Raw genomic sequence first — 11692 nt, 5'->3', positions numbered from 1 at the left:
GCCACACAACTACCTCTCTGAGGACTGGTAAAAAGACCTCTGTGTTTGTTCCCCGGAGCCCAAACTAGAAATACCATTTTCCCTCTCCTGTAAGGGTATTTTTTTAACGTCATTTTAGACATAAACAGGCTTTAAAGAGTAGAAGTGCTTTTGAAGATAATGAGTTACAGTATTTCAAAGAAACTGTACTTTTATTTTTCTAATCAACTGAGACAGACACCATTCTAAAAAGGTCAAGAATCATAAACTTGACAAGAAAAGTTTTCATCACTCTAGGCCTTTCCCTTTACATTATATAAGAGCAGGAATCTGGGAAGAATTAAGTCCCTCCCATTCCCTCTCCCAATAACTTGTAAAAAGGAGTAGCAGTCACAAAAGAAAATATGATTCATAGATACATTCTACCATGTGTTTTGACTTGTAGAATTTTTCATACCAGAAAAGGTTAAACATTTTATTAACTGTAAGGTGTTTAGGTGGGTACAAAATATGAGGAAAAAACATTAATTAACCTCAAATGGTTTAAAACATCAAATGAAAACAAAAAGTTACACTAACATCCAAGAAAACCTCAAAATTTCAACTTGGGACTTGAACATACTGGACAGATTAAACAGCTAGGCTATCAATTAACAGTTACAGATAATAACAAGACTGTGGAAACCAGATGGCACTCCATCAATAAGCTACTCCATAAGTACGAATGACATCTGGTCACTTAACTCTTTCTGCAATTCACTAATTCGATAAACAGTTACTGAGCGCTTGTTATGTACCCAGCCACCACCGTGCTCAGTATCGCCATGCATAGAATGAAGCAGAACCCAGCTGGACGACAGGGCCCGCTCGCTTTTTGGCTCAGAAGCCAGAGACTTCTACATCTAGGAAGCCAAATTATGAACTGAACAGCACCTGTCTGGCTTATCATAACAAACAACCATAATGGTACAGCCCCAAATCAGCTAACGTATTAATTAACTAAAGGAAGTTTGCTAGACCCTACTGAATTCAGCAGGACCACTTACAATGAGGATGTTGACTTGTTAGGTATCTGCTTTAGGTTTAACCAATGGAGTTCCCCTATCTATCCAAACTCTGAAAAGGGGAGAGAAGATAACTTGAATAGTATAAAAGAATGTAAGACCCATAAAATAATCCTTTCATTCTTAGAGAATTTTTCTGAAGCTAAAATTCTTCAAAATACTGAGTTAGGATATCATTTTGGAAACTGCTATAAAATACCAATTTGGGAAATATAGTTTGACCCAACCAGGGAAACAAATCTTTTTTTCTTGAAAATTAGTATTGATAAGCTTTTTGGTGAATACCTAAGTTCAAAAAAAAAAACTGAAAACAGCTATTCAAACTCACTAGATTTATTTAGCTATGGCATGTGAAACAAGCATCATGCCCAAGTCTGAAGTCAGCTAACTGCTTTACAAAGGTACTGAGGTTGCAAAGGACTTAATTGGTTCATAAGCTATCTCTAAACAGGTTGATTTTTTTTTAAATTTTCTTTGTCTTGTAACAATGATGACTTAGCTTTTACATTCTTTTATTTGTGACAGGGTCTCACTTTGTCATTTGGGCTAGAGTGCAGTAGTGCAATCACTGCTCACTGCAGCCTTGACCTCCTGGACTCAAGTGATCTGCCCACCTCAGCCTCCTGAGTAGCTGAGACCACAGGCATGCACCACCATACCTGGCTAATTTTTTAACTTTCTGTAGAGATGGGGTCTCCCTATGTTGCCCAGGCTGGTCTTGAACTCCTGAGCTCAAGTGATCCTCCCACCTCGGCCTCCCAAAGTTCTGGGATTACAGGTATGAACTACTGCGCCCAGCCAGCTTTTGCATTCTTAAAAGCTGTATTTCAAGGTAGTTTGACATCTGGGTTGCTCTTGAATGTTCTGGTGACTGTAAATGGAGAAGTTTCTGCACACTGGCCCCAGCTTTCCAAGTTTATGTTTCCTGCCCTCAAACTTCTTGCCCCAGCAACCTCACTTCTCTCTCCAGGCCCAGGTCTGGTGAGGACCAAGGGGGCTGCTCTGCTCCCAGAGCCCACAGTTTTGTTTTTGTAAATGTAGATATACATGTCCTGGAAGTCATCAGAAATTAAGCAAATATAGTCATGCCAAAATATTCCTTTTAAAACATCTGCTCTAACAACAACCAATTAAAGTGATGACAGAGCCTCTGAAAAGTAAAACAGATGACCATGCTAGTGCTGTTTTTAATGCTTTATGCAATAAATAGCACAGGAGTAACTTATCCAGCTTACTCTGGCTTCAGCCTCTCGGTTATGAAGTCAATGCTTTAAAAGTGGAATAACTCAGACTGCAACTGGCCAAAAAACATCAAGCTGTTCTGTGCTGATGGAGACGGGATAAAGGCCTTGAGAAATAATGAAAAGGAGGCCCTGCACTGGGGAGTTATATTCGTTCATCATAGGGATCAATTAAAACCTCCACATGACCCCAGACTCTTTACGACTACAATGTTTTAAACATTTTTTCATTGAAATGTTCTCAATTAAATAAGCCATTAAAGTAAGAGAACAAAATTTAAACTGTAATGAGACCAAGGTCTCAAGATAAAATAAATACTAGAGAATGAGAAAGAGGCCCCTTACATGAGAATGTCATGTGAAGTGGCAGCCTTTCTCCATCCACCTGCCTTTATTCTACTAAGCAACAGAGCCACAGACTGCAGATTCCAGGGCATGTGCACAGTGGGGACTGTTTGGAAGAGCACTGACTAAGGATTGACAAGGCATCTCTCAGTTCCATTTCCATGAGGTTGTCATCCACAACCACACCCAAGAATGGCCAGCACACCCAAGAATCTGCCGAGTGGGTCCATGGGACAAACACTAAAGGAAATGACACAAAATAATTCACTATGAATGCCACTAGCACTTGAGACTCACGTTTTTCTGTTAATAGATGATACTGATGATGATGACAATGTTTTCACTGTCTGGATGTACAGAAACCTCTGAAGGTTTCACTCCATGGCTTCTCTGTTCATTGGCTTGATTTGCTCTTAGCCTCTCATGAACCAATGAAGAACGACAAGATTGGATGTGAGCAGGAGAAACAGCAACACCATGTTCTCATTCCAGTGACACAAAGCTTCTTTATTCTGAGTAAACGACTTTATTTAGAACTCTAATCAAAAGCAAATATTTGTTGACTGCCTACTCTGTGCACTGCAATGGGAGCTGTGGCAGAGTTTTAAGTTCTGGTTCTTGCCTTAAGAAGTTGATAATTTAATTGCAGAACAAGAGATGAGCTCTTGAGAAGTCAAATGGAAATGACTTACATTTGTTTGCTTGTTTTTGAGACACAGCCTTGCTCTGTCACCCAGGTTGGAGTGCAGTGGCGTGATCTTGGCTCACTGCAACCTCTGCCTCCTGGGTTCAGGCAATTCTCCTGCCTCAGCATTCCAAGTAGCTGGGATTAAAGGCGTGCACTACCATACCCAGCTAATTTTTGTATTTTTGGTAGAGATGGAGTTTTGCCATGTTGGCCAGGCTGGTCTCGAACTCCTAACCTCAAATGATCAGCTCACCTCAGCCTCCCAAAGTGTGGGATTATACGCATGAGCCACCGCACCCAGCCAAAATGACTTACATTTGAAGACACTGAGAGCGCTAACAAGCGGCTGTACACATCAGCAGTACACACACACGGACATCCCATGCCTGCCATTCAAGTTCAAAATCCAAGCTAGAGAGAAGAGGGCAGGAAGAAGGAAACTAATTTGCAGCCATGCAGGTGACAGAGTTAGAGTATAGACTTGTGGACAAGAAAATGCAGGTGTGCGCTTGCAGACAATCCCTACAGGGAAGCAGTCAGAGACAGGAATGGAGATACAGACCTGGCTCGCCTGAAGTTTGATCTTTACCCCCAATGGAACTGGAGCCAGCAAAGACTTGTGGAGAGAACTGCTGTGATCAAAGCGTTCAAGAAATGTTAAGCAGGCCACGGTATGCAAGACACAGTACAGAAACCCTTGGCATGCAGACCCCCCTGGGAGCGATTAGAATAACCCAGTTTGGAGTGATAAGGCCTCAAGTTCAGCAGTCACACACACACAAAATGGAAAATCTGGGTCATCTGCACCTAACTTTTAGAGGCTGGGGAGAGGGGTGAGTGAGGCACTAAGGGCAGGCCCAGCAGAGCAAGTGCTCAGTCGACAGTGGTCACTCGTTGTTTTCATTATCACCAAGATGTGGATGAATAAGCCCTGGTTACAGATGAGGAACAGAAAGCCAAGGAAAAGGGGGTAGATCCCAAGAGCCTGATCCGATGACAGAATCCTGCACATGACAGGAGAAAGAGGAGCTCAGCCGAGGAATGCGAAGACGGGCCAACTTTCAGGCGGAAATACCTGGCCTTCAGTTTCATGCAGGTCCATAGCCTGGAGGTAGTCGCTGACCTGAGGGAAGGGACAGGACTCTCAAGGAGAGGGCATCAGGCAGCATCAAGGGCAGACCCTTGACCAGTGGGAGGGGACCCTGCTGGCAAACCCTGACTCCAGAGCTACGGCTTCCACACTGTGTGGCCAAAGGCCCCTCAGGAGTGGCCTCAGAGACGCCCCTTCCCACACACTCCTACTCACCTCACTACCCCCTGGTCCCCATGTCAAACAGCAGCTCATGATGTTTCCTATTACAGTCCAGATATAATTACAAGTCCACAAAGGGGTCCTTGCTAAGGAAGCTTGAACACAAGTGCTCTATAAAGTGCCCTCCCTGCCTTTTGAGGATGGAGCCAAGCCACCAAGGTGAGCTGCGCCTCTCAGATATGCCTGTTCTGGGCGAGACTTGCACCTCAAAGATGCTCGTTAGCCAGAATAAGAAGAAACACATTTCTGAAAGCAAGGCGGCCACAGCTGCAAAAATGTCCAATTCTATAGCATTAAAGCTGAAAAGAAAACCTTTAAATGACCTCACATTCAGCTCTAGAAGTTGAGAGGCAGAAAAATCTGGAAAAGGGCAAGTTAAGCTATTTAGTTTCCTCAAGAAAGAACAGTGAGCAGTTCAGAGAGCACTATGAGCTGCGTGAAAATGAGAACCTGGTAGCTCATTTCACTCAACAATGCCACTGTGGCTCCAGATGCAGAAGAAAACACCTCACAGTAATGACTGGGGGGCTCAGTCTCTATCCCCGACCACTGGCAGTGGTGGCCCCAGGAGCTCTCACACTCAGGATGGGGCCTTGCCACAGGTGTGGGTCAAGCTAACTTCACCGACAACAGAGGTCTTCAAATGGTGCCACCGTCCCACTGCTTGGCTCCTGGCTCTCTCACCCCTAACAGTGGCAGGATTCAGCTGCCATTCTTCAGCATTACACTTGCATGCCAAAATCCTCACAGAAACATAACTGCCTGCTCCTTTTTAGAGCTGTTAGGAACTGACCTGTTTATCATGTGTGTAACACACTGACATCCCATAAACAGAAACTCAAGAAAATTCAAAATTCAAAATAGCTTGTCCAACTATATCCTACAACCAGGTAGCACTCAGCACTCATGCTATCGTACTAGCCCAAAATGTGTTTCTAAGTTTCAAAACATAAATCAAAAATAGATAATAACTGGTACTACAGACATCTGGTATCTTAAAAATATATAAACACATGGACAAACATATGTTGTTCTGTTCAACAGTACTGCAAGAACCAAATACTGACATTTGTAACACCTTCAGGAAGCTATGTTAAAAGCAATGCATCTTGTTTTCTTTTGGAAAAAGAACTGGCAGCCTCTGTCTAAATTTATCAGCCATACACATGTGCAGACAGTTTAACGACTGCCCTGGGCACCTTCGCACGTATAAGCATTTCTCATTTGGGATACGCAAGTCATTCCCACCTGAGGTAGGTAGATATTCCCTATGCATCTGACGAGGGCCTTCTGCAGGTCAAGTAATGCGCCAGGTGCCAGAGATAGAAGAGAAATGACCTGGCCCTAGAGGCAGAGGCGTGGGGAGAAGGGAGAGGGCGCTCAGGTGGGGGGCTTTCTGTGGAAACCTGGCAAACAGATTTAGGTAAGAAGCGGCAAGTGACTGGACTCATTAACACAGAAGCTGGTGGTCAGTTCATAAGGCAGACGGATCCATGTCACAGTTGCTGAAAGTCACCTGAACGTGCGGCAGGGCAAGGAAGAAATGCCTTCATTGGATCAACAAATGTTCAAAAAAACACCCGCTGTATGCCAGGGGGGACCTTCCCTTCAAGGGACACACGCCCTCTCATGTGCCATCCTTCTTTCAAGTAAACTGATAAGAGGGGAACTGCCAGCAGAGCAGCCCCATTTGGTTCCCGAGTCCCAAAACCTCCTCTCTGCCTGGCCCATCAGCGATCTTTCAGCTCTGGAAAGGCTCGTCAGGGCCGCTTAGACAACAGTGGTCTCCTCTCCAGGATGAGCTGAGCCATCTTTGAACTCTGCAGTCCCTGGCTGCTTCCTGGAACACCTGCTGCTGATGAAAAGCAGGCCCCAATTTGATGGGTACCAGCTGCTGAGAACAAAACACTCAAGGTAATCGTGGTGCAGAATGGCTGCTTTAATGAAATGCAATGCCATCTGATGGGCTAGGTGCACACTTCATGAAACGAGAGGTTGGGTTTCCTTTTAAAAGCAAACTACACAGATCCCTTTGGCATCCCCACCACGTAGCCCTCCTTGGTTTCCACATCCACTTAGAATTCTCTCACACCTGCTGGAAGTCATGGGTCATAAGCAAATCACAAGTGCCTCATATTGCCAGGCTGGATGGAACCGTTTGGCTGGCTGCTGCTTTAGTCACCTGGGGCTGCTTCCAGGAGCAGCGCCTTCTTCCCTGCCCCTCCCACAATCTGCACTTAGAAATTCGGTACAAATCCCTTGTTTTCTTCAACTCTGGGTTTCATTTATAGGGGTTGGAAACTAATGTGCTTTTTGGCTCATATAATGAGAAAAATCTTTTGATTAAAACACGCACATAAACTGATTCCTTTTTTGAAGCAAACAAAACTATTTTCCATGTTGCTTTAAAAAAATTAAGTAGAGAAAGTGCAATCACTAAAGTATATCAAACTCTGCTGAAGGATGACAGAAAGTAGGAAGAAAGCTATACCAAGAAGATAGTGAAATCAAACTCAAAATCAAACATCAAGGGAAAGAGACAAATCTTTCTTACAGAAGAATTCCAAATAGGGTTGCCAGATTTAACAAAATACAGGACGTCTAATTAACTGTGAAGTTCAGTTACTGCAAGGGACACACGCTAAAAAAAAATTTCTTGTTTATCTGCAATTAAATCTATCTGGGTGTCCTGCCACTATAAATAATGCATGTAGATAACTTCAGGAGTGGGGCTTAATCCTCTCAACCCCTTTAAGAAAGGACTGTGCTTAGTGACTCACTCTCAAAGAACAGAGGAGGAAAAGAGAAAAATAGTAGCTTTACAATGGAGAGTCCTGGCCAACATTACATTAACCAGGTGATCAAGGTTAACATCACCAGGGATGTCACATGGATGTCACATACCCCTTGACACGATATGAGAAGGGTACTTCAGCTTTTTGGTACTCATCCCAAAAACCCAGAACCATGGTCTATCACTAGAAAAACCCTGGACCCAGATATTCTATAGAGTACATGGCCAGTCCTCCTTAAGACTGTCAAGGTGGTGAAAAACAAGGAAAGGCTGAGAAACTGTCACTGACAACAAAATGCAATGTGGCAGATCCTGAAACAGGATCCTAGACTAGATTCTGGAACAGAAAGAGGATATAAATGGAAAAACTGGTGCAATCCAAAAATATGTGTTTAATAGTAATGTACCCAATGTCAGTTTCTTAATTTTGACAATATGTTGTGAGGGTAACAGTGGGGGCAGCTGGATGAGGTATATGGGTACTCTCTATACTCTCAGCAACATTTCTATTTTTGCAACTTTTCTGTAAATCTAAAATATTTCAAAATAAAAACTTAAAAAAGAAATATTTGCGTGTAACATGCGAGAGAAAAAATAAACCCTATAGACCACATACATTCTTTTGTAAAGCATTATTGACAAGGCTATAAAAATTGACTTGTATTTTGTTTACATTTCAGATGACTAAGTAACCCTTGCAAACAAGGCTGTAAAGGATGGGTACCTCATCAAACACTAAAGACTGCTACTTTTCAGGAATGGTGGTCCTAAATGCCAAAGACGTTTCAGAGCCACTTGTCAGTTGTAACTCAGGACACCATTCAAACTAAGAATATGTAACTAAGTTGAGTAACCCACACTCTTCCTGGAACTCACAAACTAGAGAAACTGCCAGGGCAGAACCACCAGGCTCCTGAGCCTGATGGAAAGGCAGGTCTGACTCCACAGCTGGCACTCCTCATGGGGATACCTGAAGAGAGCTTCCCCAGAGCTGGAGCTGATCCCAGGAGGCAGGCCAGCCACCAGTGGAGCACTAGGCAGGTGCCCTGCTGGCATCTGTCTGAGGGCTGCTGTTGGAGATGCCTGGACCTCTAATGAAGTGCCAGCCTGTCACAGAAGCAGACACTGGGCACAACTGCCAAGACCCCCTGGCCCCCAGCCCCAACTGAACCCACCTTCCTCTCAGGAGCAGTCTCCAAACTCAGTGATGGCCCACACTACTGATAAAAAGATTGGGAGCATGCTCCTCCCATAATGCCCGTTCACTACTTATAAGTTAGCTATGTCTTCCGTGGTATTCACACACTAAAAACATTATAAAATGGTCCGAGATACATATAAATAGGAGTGGTAATATTTACTTTCCATCCTCCAAGTGGCTTTTTATTATTTTTTTGCTGACAGCCCACACTAGAGACCACTGGCTTATTAAGTCCCTGAACCCCACCCACCCCATGTACCCAGGTCTCCCTTAAGGAAGAGGTGGGGGAAGATGGGATTTGAGGCAACTAGTGACCCTAACCTAGCTCTAGATGCCTGAGAAGGGTAAGGCCTGCAGGGCCCCTAAACTGACCAGCAGGAGCCCCTGGGCCACACACCCTTGCCTCACACACAACACACCCCACACTTCTGCCAGAGCCGTAGATTAAAAAAGCAAACTGGCCATGTCATCTCTCTGCTTAAAATTTTTCCAAGGCTTCCAAAACTTTGAAGTCAACATACAAAGTGCTTAAAATGGTGTCCACAGCTTCAACTGAGTTCCTGAGCCAAATCCGTTCCCCAAATCAGCCCCCATCACCCCTGGCCACCACCACACAGATCTGCTCATGGATTCAGGACAGCATCACCGCAGAATCTTGAATCCTGCTGTAGAATTTCCCATCACCGAGGACATTACAAGAAACAGCATGGAGCTGAGCCCCAGAAGCCAATACCATCAGAAAGCAGGAACACAAGGAGCATGAAGGCAGTCGGTCCCCTCATCATTAGAACATCCTAGAAGACTCTATGAGTGGGAAGAACACTTTCTCATGCTCAGAGGTGAATACACCAGGCATTCATTGTATTATTCCTTCTTATAGGTCTTAAATAAGAATGCACAGTAAAAATTTTTGGAAAAAAAGAGTGAAAAGGACATACACAACATGAACTCTGTTCACAGAAACAATTCTGTTCTGAAGGATTGTTGAAAAAATAAATACAGTCATCCATCACTTAACTGTGGGACACATTCCAAGAAATGCATGGTTAGGTGATTTCATCGTCATGTAAACATCACCAACTGACTTACACAAACCTAGATGATAAAGCCCACTACACACCTAAGCTATGTGGTGTAGCCTATTGCTCCTAGGCTACAAACCTGTACAGTAGGTGATATGGTTTGGCTTTGTGTCCCCACCCGAATCTCATCTTGAATTGTAATCTCCAGAATCCCTACATGTCATGGGAGGGACCCAGTGGGAGGTAACTGAATCATGGGGGCACTTTCCCACACGCTGTTCTCATGATAGTGAGTGAGTTCTCATGATATCTGATGGTTTTATAAATGTCCAGCAGTTCCCCTGCTGGCACTCATTCTCTCTCCTGCTGCCCTGTGAAGAGGTGCCTTTTCTACAATTATAAGTTTCATGAGGCCTCCGTAGCCACGCATAACTGTGAGTCAATTAAATCTCTTTCCTTTATAAATTAACCAGTCTCGGGTATTTCTTCGTAGTGGCATGAGAACTAACTAATACAGCATGTTACTCTACTGAATACTGTAGGCAACTGTAACACAATGGTAAGTATTTGTGTATCTAAACATAGAAAAGAAACAATATTATAATCTTATGGGACCAGCATCATGTGGATACATAGATGAACCACTGCATAGATATATGGATCTCATTGTTAACCAAACATCATTATGTGGCATGTGACTGTAATTTGATTTATTAAATTAAATGAGCCATGCATTTAGGTAAGAACATAGATCAAAGTACTTAATAACCTATTGTATGGAAACTTTGTATTTTTTGTTTTTTTATAGATACAGAGTCTCGCCATGTTGCCCAGGCTGGCCTAGAACTCCTGGACTCGTTGATCCTTCCATCTCAGCCTCCCAAAGTGCTGGGATTACAGATGTGAGCCACCACACCCAGCTATATGGACACTTTCTATGAAACTTTTCTACCAAACTAGATCATGAAAACAAGGTTGCCAGCCCTATTAGGGCATCCCATGAAACTAGGATGCCAGCCCTATTAAGACCTTTTCAAAGGAAAAGCCATTGTTAATAGAGAGGTTAACACTGTCCTTCTGACCTGGGTAGGATACCAAAGGGGCAGGGAAGTGAGAGGACAAGACCACTGGGCATAACCAGAGACACATGGTTCCTGCCCCAGTCACAACCCCAGCCTCTCCAGGCCCTGGACCCTCATTCCCCATTCCCACTACACAACAAAAGCAATATAAATGACTTTGCGATAAGAGCCATAAAAAGAAAGTTAATTTATCAGTAATTTCACCTCCTGAGCCACAACTGAGTTATCTGAAGCAGCTGTGTCCATTCAACAATGTGACAAGAAGGCCAGAACTGACAAGATGGCTGTTTTATATCTATTTAAAAGGAAAGTGGAACCAAAAAAAACAGGAGGGGGGAATATTTGACTTCTCTCCTATTATCCCTTTGGAAATGTCAGTACACATAGGATATAGGTCAACTGCATTCTTTTTAACTGGCGCACAGTATTCTACACTATGGACAAGACACCCTTTGTGTAACCTTTCCTCTACTGATTAGCATTTTGGTTGTTTGGATAACGCTGTATTGAGCATCCTTCTACCAATACCCTTCTGCACATGTGTATGTGCTTCTGGAGCAGCTTGCAGAAGTGGAATTGCTCAGTCAGGTTAGGTCTGGTTCTGATTTTACTCAGCATTTGCTGACTGCTTTCCAAAAATACTCTCCCCCTCACCCCCAGCTGGGCATGGTGGCTCACACCTGTAATTCCAGAACTTTGGGAGGCTGTGGCAGGCAGATCGCTTGAGGTCAGGAGTTCAAGACCAGCCTGGCTGTAGCAGGCAGATCGCTTGAGGTCAGAAGTTCGAGACCAGCCTGGCCAACAAAAATTGCTAGTATTATTGATTTTTAATTTTTACCAATATAACAAGGCAAAACACGGGAGCTTATAACTTGCATTTCCTGGATCATCAGGAAAACTGAACGTCTTTTCACAACTTTTTTTTTAAGAAATGGGGTCTCGCTCTGTCACCCAGGCTGGACTG

The 11692-nt window shown here is 43.7% G+C and overlaps 1 protein-coding gene across 1 annotated transcript in view; it reads right to left on the bottom strand.

Moving 5' to 3' along the window:
- DTD1 (D-aminoacyl-tRNA deacylase 1) overlaps window positions 1–11692 on the bottom strand; it is a 177038-nt gene that overhangs the window by 96777 nt on the left and 68569 nt on the right. The gene's annotated exons all lie outside the window — the stretch shown is intronic.

Source organism: Pan troglodytes, chromosome 21 (genome assembly GCF_028858775.2).
Source record: "Pan troglodytes isolate AG18354 chromosome 21, NHGRI_mPanTro3-v2.0_pri, whole genome shotgun sequence".
NCBI classification, from domain to species: Eukaryota; Metazoa; Chordata; class Mammalia; order Primates; family Hominidae; genus Pan; species Pan troglodytes.
The sequence above is the reverse complement of the archived record's forward strand: the minus strand, read 5'-3'. Positions and strand labels throughout refer to the sequence as shown.